Consider the following 10,085-nt stretch of genomic DNA (forward strand, 5'->3'; position numbering starts at 1 on the left):
GCTAACATTAAAATGTTATATTAAAAGATGATGTCAAAAAACTATTGTGAGCCCAAAATCTATTGTGGTGACAAAACCATTATGATTCTTTAAAGCTATGATTGCCATGGTATAAAAAGGTGTGATGTAAATATAATTATGGTATTAAAATAAACTATGATGTCATAATCATCATTGAGATGTCATATGCCAATAATGTGATGCCTTAAATATATCACCATGATGTTATAAACCAACCTCTGTTGTTGTAGTTATGTGTGAAGCCATCAAAGCATTGCAGTATCAACTATTGAGATACAATAATCAACTAATGGCATAAATCACAATTCTGATTATGTAAAACACAATTGCAGTGTCACAAATTATCCTTTTTGATGTCAGAATAAATTATAACATAATTCACATTATGATGTCATAATCAATAATGATATTGTAAAAATCACTGATGCCTAAACCAATATTGTGAATCCATAAAATAACCACTGTAATGTCAGCAGCTGTTTCTTCTGAAGTCATAATCAACGATGTAGCCAAAAACCACTGATTTCATAAAAATATAACTGTTACATCATAATTGTGATGTTTTAAACCACTATTGTTATGGCATAAGCAATTGTGATATCATGAAAGCCTTGTGATGTCATAATCAATGGAGATGTGATAAAACAAGATTGTTTTACCATAATCCTACCACTGTTACATTATCAATCTAATAACATGAGCCACTATATGTTGTCATAAAACCATTGTGATATAATAAGCAAAGGAAAAATTACAAGAACCAATGTACTATAATGAAAATACCACTGTATTCTCATAATCATTTGTGATGCCATAATGAAAATCTTGATATCATAGTCAACTGTGAAACAGAAAAGCCATTGATGTCATGATCCAACATTTTAATTGCACAAAAAAAGTGTTGTCATTATTGATCAACTGTAAAGTCATAATGCCATTGCAATATCACAGACCTACTATTATTATGTCATATCAATTATAATGCAATAAACACTATTAGAGTATCATCAATTGTGATTTCATATACAGCATTGTGATTTCACAAGCCCACCACCATGATGTCATAATCAATGGTGAAGTCATAAAGCATTCTGAATTCATAAATTTATCATTGTGCAATAATCAATTCTGAAGTCATAAACCACCTTTATATTGTATAATCAATAATGTTATAATAAATTTTGATGACATAAGTTCAATTGTGATGTCATAAAGCTATGTTGTCATGTCATAATCAATTGTGATGTCATAAAGATGATTTCAGAAACAAATGTGATGCCATAAACCAAGCATGGTGATGTCATATCCAACAACTGTCATATTTTAATGAACTCTGAAATCATAAAATCATTATGACATTAAGAGGAAATACAATCATTATGAAGTTTCAATTGATGTCATGGTATCATTGTAAATTCAAATCTATTTTGATGACATAAAAACCATTATAATCTCATAAACCTATGATTTCTATTCCATAATCAATTGTATTGTAAAAATCATTGAGATATCATAATCAATTGTTAAGTCATGTTAATCATTGTGATGTCCTAATGAATTCAGATTAATAAAATACAATTTGATATAAATATTGTGGTGTTATAACATGAAAACATAAAAATTGTGACTTCATAAATCTATTATTGTAACATCAAAATGTTATTGTGAAAGCAAAATAACGTGATAACCTTAGACACGATTGTTACGTCATAAGCTACCATTGTCATAATCATTGATGTTGTCATTAAATCCCTTCTGAAATTGTAATCAATTTTGATGTAGTAAACCATAATTTTGACATTGCAGTGTTAAAACTGTGATGTCATAATTGTGAAGTTATAGAAAAATTGGAACCTTGTAATCTTTCCACTTTGATGTAATTATACATAAAAGTACCATTGGGCTATCATAATCAAATACAATGTCCTAAAACAACTGTGAATTCAAAATCATTGTGATTAAAATCAACTGTCATTGTCACAATCAATTGTGGAGTCACAGAGGCTCACAACATCAAAATCAGTCTGGTTATATAAACCATATTGTGATATCATAAGCCTACCACTCTGTCATAATGAACTATGAACTCACAAAAACTATTGCAATTCAAAATCAATTGTGATTTAATACAACCACAATTGTTCTGTAATGATAAAATGTGAAGTCCTAACTGTACATGTTAAATACATGTTAAAAATCAACTTCAAAGGGATGGTGCTGTGGCATGGCATGTAAAGCCACCACCTGCAGTGCCAGCATCCCATATGGGCGCTGGTTTGAATCTCAGCTGCTCTACTTTCAATCCAGCTCTTTGCTATAGCCTGGGAAAGCAGTGGAAAGTGGAATGTCCTTGGGCTCCTGCATCTGAGTGGATGACCTCAAGGAAGATCCTGGCTCCTGGCTTTGAATCAGCATAGCTCGGGCCATTGCAGCCAGATGGGGAGTGAACCAGTGAATGAAAGACCTCTCTTCTTCTTCTTCTTCTTCCTCCTTCTCCTCCTCCTCCTCCTCCTCCTCCTCCTCTTCTTCTTCTTCTTCTTCTTCTTCTTCTTCTTCTTCTTCTTCTTCTTCTTCTCTCTCTCTGCCTCTCCTTCTCTGTGCAACTATGACTTTCAAATGAATACATAAATAAATCTTTAAAAATCGGGGCTTTAGTGGGTAAAGCCACTGCCTGCAGTGCTGGCATCCCATATGGGCACTGGTTCAAGTCCCAGCTTCTCCACTTCTGATCTGGCTTTCTGCTATGGCCTGGGAAAGCAGTAGAAGATGGCCCAAGTCCTTGGGCCCCTGCACCCTCATGAGAGACCCAGGAAAAGCTCCTGGCTCCTGGCTTCAGATCAGTGCAGCTCTGGACATTTCAGCAAATTGGGGAGTGAACCACTGGATGGAAGACCCCTCACTCTTTCTGCCTCTCCTTCTATTTCTGTGAACTCTTCCAAATGAATAAATAAATCTTTAAAAAAACTGATGTGATGTCATATACCAATATTATGGTAAGATAAACCAATATTATGATATCACAAACCAAATACTGTGATGTAAAATTTTGATATATCATAAACCTTCATCATGATGTCTCATGGTAATCAATTGCAATGTCATTAAAAATCATGATGTTCATGGTGATGTTAAAATATATTTTGATGTAATAAATAAACCTAACATTCTTTCTATGAAGTCAGCATCACCTTAATTCCTAAGCCTGAAAAAGATGCAGCATTGAAAGAGAATTACAGACCAACATCCCTGATGAACATAGACGCAAAAATCCTCAATAAAATTCTGGACAATAGAATGCAACAACACATCAGAAAGATCATCCACCCATACCAAGTGGAATTTATCCCTGGTATGCAGGGATGGTTTAATGTGCACAAAACAATCAATGTGATACACCACACTAACAGACTGCAGAAGAAAAACCATATGATTATCTCAATAGACACCAAGAAAGCATTTGATAAAATACAACACCCTTTCATGATGAAAACTCTAAGCAAACTGGGTTTGGAAGGAACATTCCTCAATACAATCAAAGCAATCTATGAAAAACCCACAGCCAACATCCTATTGAATGGGGAAAAGCTGGAAGCATTTCCACTGAGATCTGGTACCAGACAGGGATGCCCACTCTCACTACTGCTAATCCATATAGTTCTGGAAGTTCTAGCCAGAGCTGTTAGGCAAGAAAAATAAATTAAAGGGATACAAATTGGGAAGGAAGAACTCAAACTATCCCTCTTTGCAGATGACATGATTCTTTATTTAGGGGACCCAAAGAACTCTACTAAGAGATTATTGGAACTCATAGAAGATTTTGGCAAAGTAGCAGGGTATAAAATCAATGCACAAAAATCAACAGCCTTTGTATACACAGGCAATGCCATGGCTGAGGAAGAACTGCTAAGATCAATCCCATTTACAATAGCTACAAAAACGATCAAATACCTTGGAATAAACTTAACCAAGGATGTTCAAGATCTCTATGATGAAAATTATAAAACCTTAAAGAAAGAAATAGAAGAGGATACCAAGAAATGAAAAATCTTCCATGCTCATGGATTGGAAGACCAATATCATCAAAATGTCCATTCTCCCAAAAGCAATTTATAGATTCATTGCAATACCAATCAAGATACCGAAGACCTTCTTCTCAGATCTGGAAAAAATGATGCTGAAATTCACATGGAGACACAGGGGACCTCGAATAGCTAAGGCAATCTTGTACAACAAAAACAAAGCTGGAGGCATCACAATACCAGATTTCAGGACATACTACAGGGCAGTTGTAATCAAAACAGCATGGTACTGGTACAGAAACAGATGGATAGACCAATGGAACAGAATAGAAACACCAGAAATCAATCCAAACAGCTACAGCCAACTCATATTTGATCAAGGATCCAAAACCAATCCCTGGAGTAAGGACAGTCTATTCAATAAATGGTGCTGGGAAAACTGGATTTCCACGTGCAGAATAATGAAGCAAGATCTCTACCTTTCACCTTACACAAAAATTCAATCAACCTGGATTAAAGACTTAAATCTATGACCTGACACCATCAAATTATTAGAGAGCATTGGAAAAACCCTGCAAGATATAGGTACCGACAATGACTTCTTGGAAAACACCCCAGAAGCACAGGCAGTCAAAGCCAAAATCAACTATTGGGATTGCATCAAATTGAGAAGTTTCTGTACTGCAAAAGAAACAGTCAGGAAAGTGAAGAGGCAACTGACAGAATGGGAAAAAATATTTGCAAACTATGCAACAGATAAAGGGTTAATAACCAGAATCTACAAAGAGATCAAGAAACTCCACAACATGAAAACCAACAACCCACTTAAGAGATGGGCCAAGGACCTCAATAGACATTTTTCAAAAGAGGAAATCCAAATGGCCAACAGGCACTTGAAAAAATGTTCAAGATCGCTAGCAATCAGGGAAATGCAAATCAAAACCACAATGAGGTTTCACCTCACCCCGGTTAGAATGGCTCACATGCAGAAATCTAACAACAGATGCTGGTGAGAATGTGGGGAAAAAGGGACACTAACCCACTGTTGGTGGGAATGCAAACTGTTTAAGCCACTATGGAAGTCAGCCTGGAGATTCCTCAGAAATCTGAAGATAACCCTACCATTCAACCCAGTCATCCCACTCCTTGGAATTTACCCAAAGGAAATGAATTTGGCAAACAAACAAGCTGTCTGCACATTAATGTTTATTGCAGCTCAATTCACAATAGCTAAGACCTGGAACCAACCCAAATTCCCATCAACAGTAGACTGGATAAAGGAATTATGGAACATGTACTCCATAGAATACTATACAGCAGTCAAAAACAATGAAACCCTGTCATTTTCAACAAGATGGAGGAATTTGGAAAACATCATGCTGAGTGAATTGAGCCAGTCCCAAAGGGACAAATATCATATGTTCTCCCTGATCGGCGACTACTAACTGAGCACCAAGGGGGAAACTTGTTGAAATGAAATGGACACTATGAGAAACAGTGACTTGATCAGCTCTTGTCCTGACTGTTGATGTACAATGTAATACTTTATCCATTTTAGTATTTTTTGTTCTAGTACCATTGGTTGAACTCTGTAATTAACACACAATTATTTTAGGTGTTTAAATTTTAACTGAAAAGTGGTCCCTGTTAGGAATTTGGAAAACATTATGCTGAGTGTAATAAGCCAATCCCAAAGGGACAAATACCACTTGTTCTGCTTGATAGGTGACAACTAGCTGAGCACCAAAAAGGAAACCTGTTAAAGTAAAATGAACACTATGAGAAACGGTGACTTGATCAGCCCTCACCCTGACTGTTGATGAGCAACTTGATATGTTATCCCTCTTAGTATTTTTTTTGTTTGTTCTACTTAATACTTTTGGTTGAATACTGTAATCAATACACAATCCTTCTTAAGTGCTGAAACTTAACTGAAAAGTGATCACTGTTAAATATAAGAGTGGGAATAAGAGAGGGAAGAGATGTGCAATTCGGGACATGCTCAAGCTGACTTACCTCAAACGGTAGAGTTAGAAACATACCAGGGGATTCCAATTCAATCCCATCGAGGTGGCACGTACCAATGCCATCTCACTAGTCCCAGTGATCAAGTTCTGTTCACAATTGATCATAATGATAGGACTAAGAACCAAAGGGATCACATAAACAAGAATAGTGTCTGCAAATACTAGCTGATAGAATCAAAAAGGGAGAGAATGGTCCAACATGGGAAGTGAGATACACAGCAGACCCATAGAATGGCAAATGTCCTAAACAACACTCTGGCCTCAGAATCAGCCCTTAAGGCATGCGGATCTGGCTGAAATGCCCATGAGAGTATTTCAGGCATGGAAAGCCAAGACACTCTGGGGAAAAAAAAAAGAAGACCTAAATGAAAAATCTCTGTGAGTGAGATCCCAGTGGAAAGAATGGGTCATCAAAGAAGGAGGTACCTTTCTCTGAAGGGAGGAGAGAACTTCCACTTTGACCATGGCCTTGTCTAAAAATGATGAGAGTCAGTGAACCCAGGGGGCTTCCATAGCCTTGGCAACTCGTGACAAGAGCCTAGGGTGATTACTGATGCCATAAACAAGAGTGTCAATTTGTTAAGTCAACAACAGGAGTCACTGTGCACTTACTCCTCATGTAGGATCTTTGTCCTTAGTGTGCTGTACATTGAGATTTAATGCTCTAACTAGTACTCAAACAGTATTTTTCACTTTATGTTTCTGTGTGGGAGCAAACTGTTGAAATCTTTACTTAATGTATGCTAAACTGATCTTCTCTATATAAAGAGAAATGAAAATGAATCTTGATGTGAATGGAAGGGGAGAGGGAGTGGGAAAGGGGAGGGTTGCGGGTAGGAGGGACGTTATGGGGGGGAAGCCATTGTAATCCATAAGCTGTACTTTGGAAATTTATATTCATTAAATAAAAGTTTGAAAGTAAAATATATATATATATATATATATATATATTTTGATGTAATAAATAAACCTAACATTGTGATGTCATATTCAGTTGTGATGTAATAAAATAATTGTGGTGTCATAAGCTTTCCATTGTTTATTCATAATTATGGTGTCCTAAACCATGATAGTGATGTATAAAACCACTATTGTGATATCATATCAATTCTGATATCATGAACCATCATTGAATTATGATCAAAAAATCTCTGTGGTCATAATATATTGTGATAAACTTTCATTGTAGTGTCATAATACAAACCATGGTAATGTTAAAATCAATTGTGATATTATAAATCTACAGGAAAAATGATGCTTGAATTCATGTAAACATGAGACCCCAAATATATGAAACAATTTTAAACAACAAGGATAATACCATATTTCAAGACATACCACAGGGTGGTTATATATTATATATAAAAAGCCTGGTACTGGCACAATAAACATATCCTGGCTGGCTTTGAGGAGCTTGGACTGGAAGAGCTTCCCATCAAAATACATCCGTGGACAATAGTGCTCCCAGGGGATGGGCTGTCCACACGCGTCATTTATGAATAGCGCCATGTCCACCCCACTCATGAAGAGAGCTGACAGTTGAATCCCTTGGGGGTCAAGGTTCTCAATCTTGAGCTCCTGTAGCTGATCTGGCTCATAGAGCTTGGGGAACAGCGACTGGGTCAGGAAGGCATTTAGTTCCTGATGCTGCAGTATTCAAGCTCCTGGCCACTGCACCATATACTGTAAAACACAGCAGAGCACCATGAGGTGGGTGGGCACTTTGGCAGGGTTCAGCATGGCAGGAGTGTTTGACCGCATGCAGGCAGGAAGGCCCTCATCCTGCGGTTCTTGTCCTCCACTGCCTTGCCCAGCCAAAGCCTCTTCAAGTAGGGCAGGTACATTCCCTGAAGGCCAGGGCTTCCATCAGTTCTGGAATTTGAGGAGACTTCCCTTTCTAAGCTGCCCATCCCTTAATGATCACCGGCGAGAATTCTGATGGAAGTCTGTTCTTTCTAAAAGCAAGTCTCTCAGTTTTTTTTTCTGCTTTCTGCCAAGCTTAACAGGACTCTGTAAACATACTGATGAACTGGCCTATAGAGAAGGGTGGCCAGAGGCAGGTCTTTGTTGGCTTCATTTTCAATAGAAACAGCAATTTTGATTTCACCCTTGGTCATGACATGGAAGATGCAGGGGTACATCAGCCCCTTCTTGTGCCTGTGCTCAGCCACTCTTAGCACCTCAGGTGCAATAGGGGCAGGGGAGGGGTAGTGATGTCCATGTGGTTCCTGGTGGGCATCAACAGGAGCCACAGGTTCAGCTGGACTGTGCCCATCTGACTCCCTTTGCATTACACTGTCTGGCTTCCTGAAGAGGCAGTGGGTGAACTTTCTGCCTTTGGTCTCCTGCATCCCCCCATGCCTGAGGTTCTGCATGGCTTCCTGTCTTCTCCCAGCCAATCTTATTCCCGCTGATGTGGTTTGTTGCCCCTGCACTGCCCTCATCACTGTCTGAAGACGATGAAGTGGAAGAACTAGGGAAGTAGGTAGAATCCACATGGTTGGGGCTGCCACCCTGGGCTGGATTAATGGGTGAGGAGTGCTCATACAGCAGCATATGCTTCCCCTCATGCAGAATGTTGCTGTAGCTGTTCTGTTCCACCAAGGCCTTCCCGCTCCTGTCCAGACCATAGGGGTATGATCCCTGGCCCGGGGTGCCCCCTGGGCCAGGCACCTGTGGGGCCATGGGCTTCACTTGCATAGAGGTCTGTGGAATGTTGAGCATCTGAGGGGAACATAGGGCAGCAGCATCACAAGAAATTTTGGATTTGGTCCGTCTAAGTAATGTGGTGGGTGAAATGACACAGGCTTAGTAGTTGCTGAGTAATATCTAATTGCTCTCTTAAATCAAGTAACTTTGTCACCTGCTCTAGACTATTAGTGCTGGAAAACATCTTTAGCTATGGCATCCAGGTCAGAGCTGTCCTGAATGTTGTGGATGTAGTCGGAGACAGCTGTGCTCACTATGTCACAGGGTGGCAAGACCAGCTGCTGGGCCTGGACCTTTAGTGAGGCTAGTGGATGTTCAGGACCTAGCAGATTCCAATGAAATGATGCCAGATCCTCATCAGGTAGAATGTGATTTCCTAGCAGAGAAGCAAAAACACGAAACGGTTTGGATTCAGGTCTAGCTGCTTGGCAATCTCGTACATCAGGTACTGGCTCATGGTAAGGCTCTTTCCCTTGCAGCTCAGTTTGAGAGCATGGGCGCTGAAGTAACAAGGGATGTTGCACAGGGCATAGTGAGAGTCCTATGCCACCAGGCTGTGGAAGCCATTCTCTCTGCAGAAGCCAATCACCTCCTGATGGTTATCCTCAATGCTCTGTGTGACCTTGACATGGAAGCGGATGAGCACCAGGCAGATGCAGTGGGCCATGCAGAGGGGCAGCAGGAACCAGACCTTGGATGGCAGCTTATGATCTGCTGCACCATCTGGCACTCATTGCCCTGCCACTTGACCCACTCCTGCAGCTGCATCTTCTCCAGCATGCCATTGAAGAACACCAGCAGCTCGATGTTGCCCCTAGAGTAGGCCTTGGCCAGCACCTCTAGGTAGCTGAGCATGTGGCTCCACTGGCTGCCGCTAACCCAGTCAGTGTAGAAGCGCTGTATAGGCAATGCAGGCAGTCATTTGCATTCACAGGCAAGCAAAGCAGGGTCTGTGGGGGCTGCTGCCACCCACCGCCCACCAAGCTGCCCTGGGCCAGCTTCTGCAGCTCCACTGGCACCACAGCGCTCTGGCAGTGCTTGTCGATGTAGTCCTGGAAGCCCTGCATGCCCATGGCAGCAGGGCCCTGGCACAGTGGTGGCAGCCTCTAGGCCGGGCTGGGGTAGGTTGGGGTGTGCTCATGGCTGCCATGGCAGCCATGTGTTACCGCCTCCCTGGGCCAAGTCTGAGAGGGACCTGCTGCTACCGCTGCTGCCACACTGATAGGCCAGGCAGGCAGGCAGGAGGGGACTATTATAGACTTGATCTTCTGTGCATAAAGGTAATTGAAAGTAGATCTTTGGATAAAAT

General features: G+C 40.3%; 1 pseudogene; it reads right to left on the reverse strand.

Annotated features, from left to right (window-relative positions):
• Positions 1–399: 399 nt before the first annotated feature.
• LOC149120440 (constitutive coactivator of PPAR-gamma-like protein 1 pseudogene) lies at positions 400–9,849 on the reverse strand (annotated as a pseudogene).
• Positions 9,850–10,085: the final 236 nt, after the last annotated feature.

The sequence above is a fragment of the Oryctolagus cuniculus genome, chromosome 19 (genome assembly GCF_051225735.1).
Source record: "Oryctolagus cuniculus isolate XC-2025 breed Fujian yellow rabbit chromosome 19, ASM5122573v1, whole genome shotgun sequence".
In the NCBI taxonomy this organism is placed as follows: Eukaryota; Metazoa; Chordata; class Mammalia; order Lagomorpha; family Leporidae; genus Oryctolagus; species Oryctolagus cuniculus.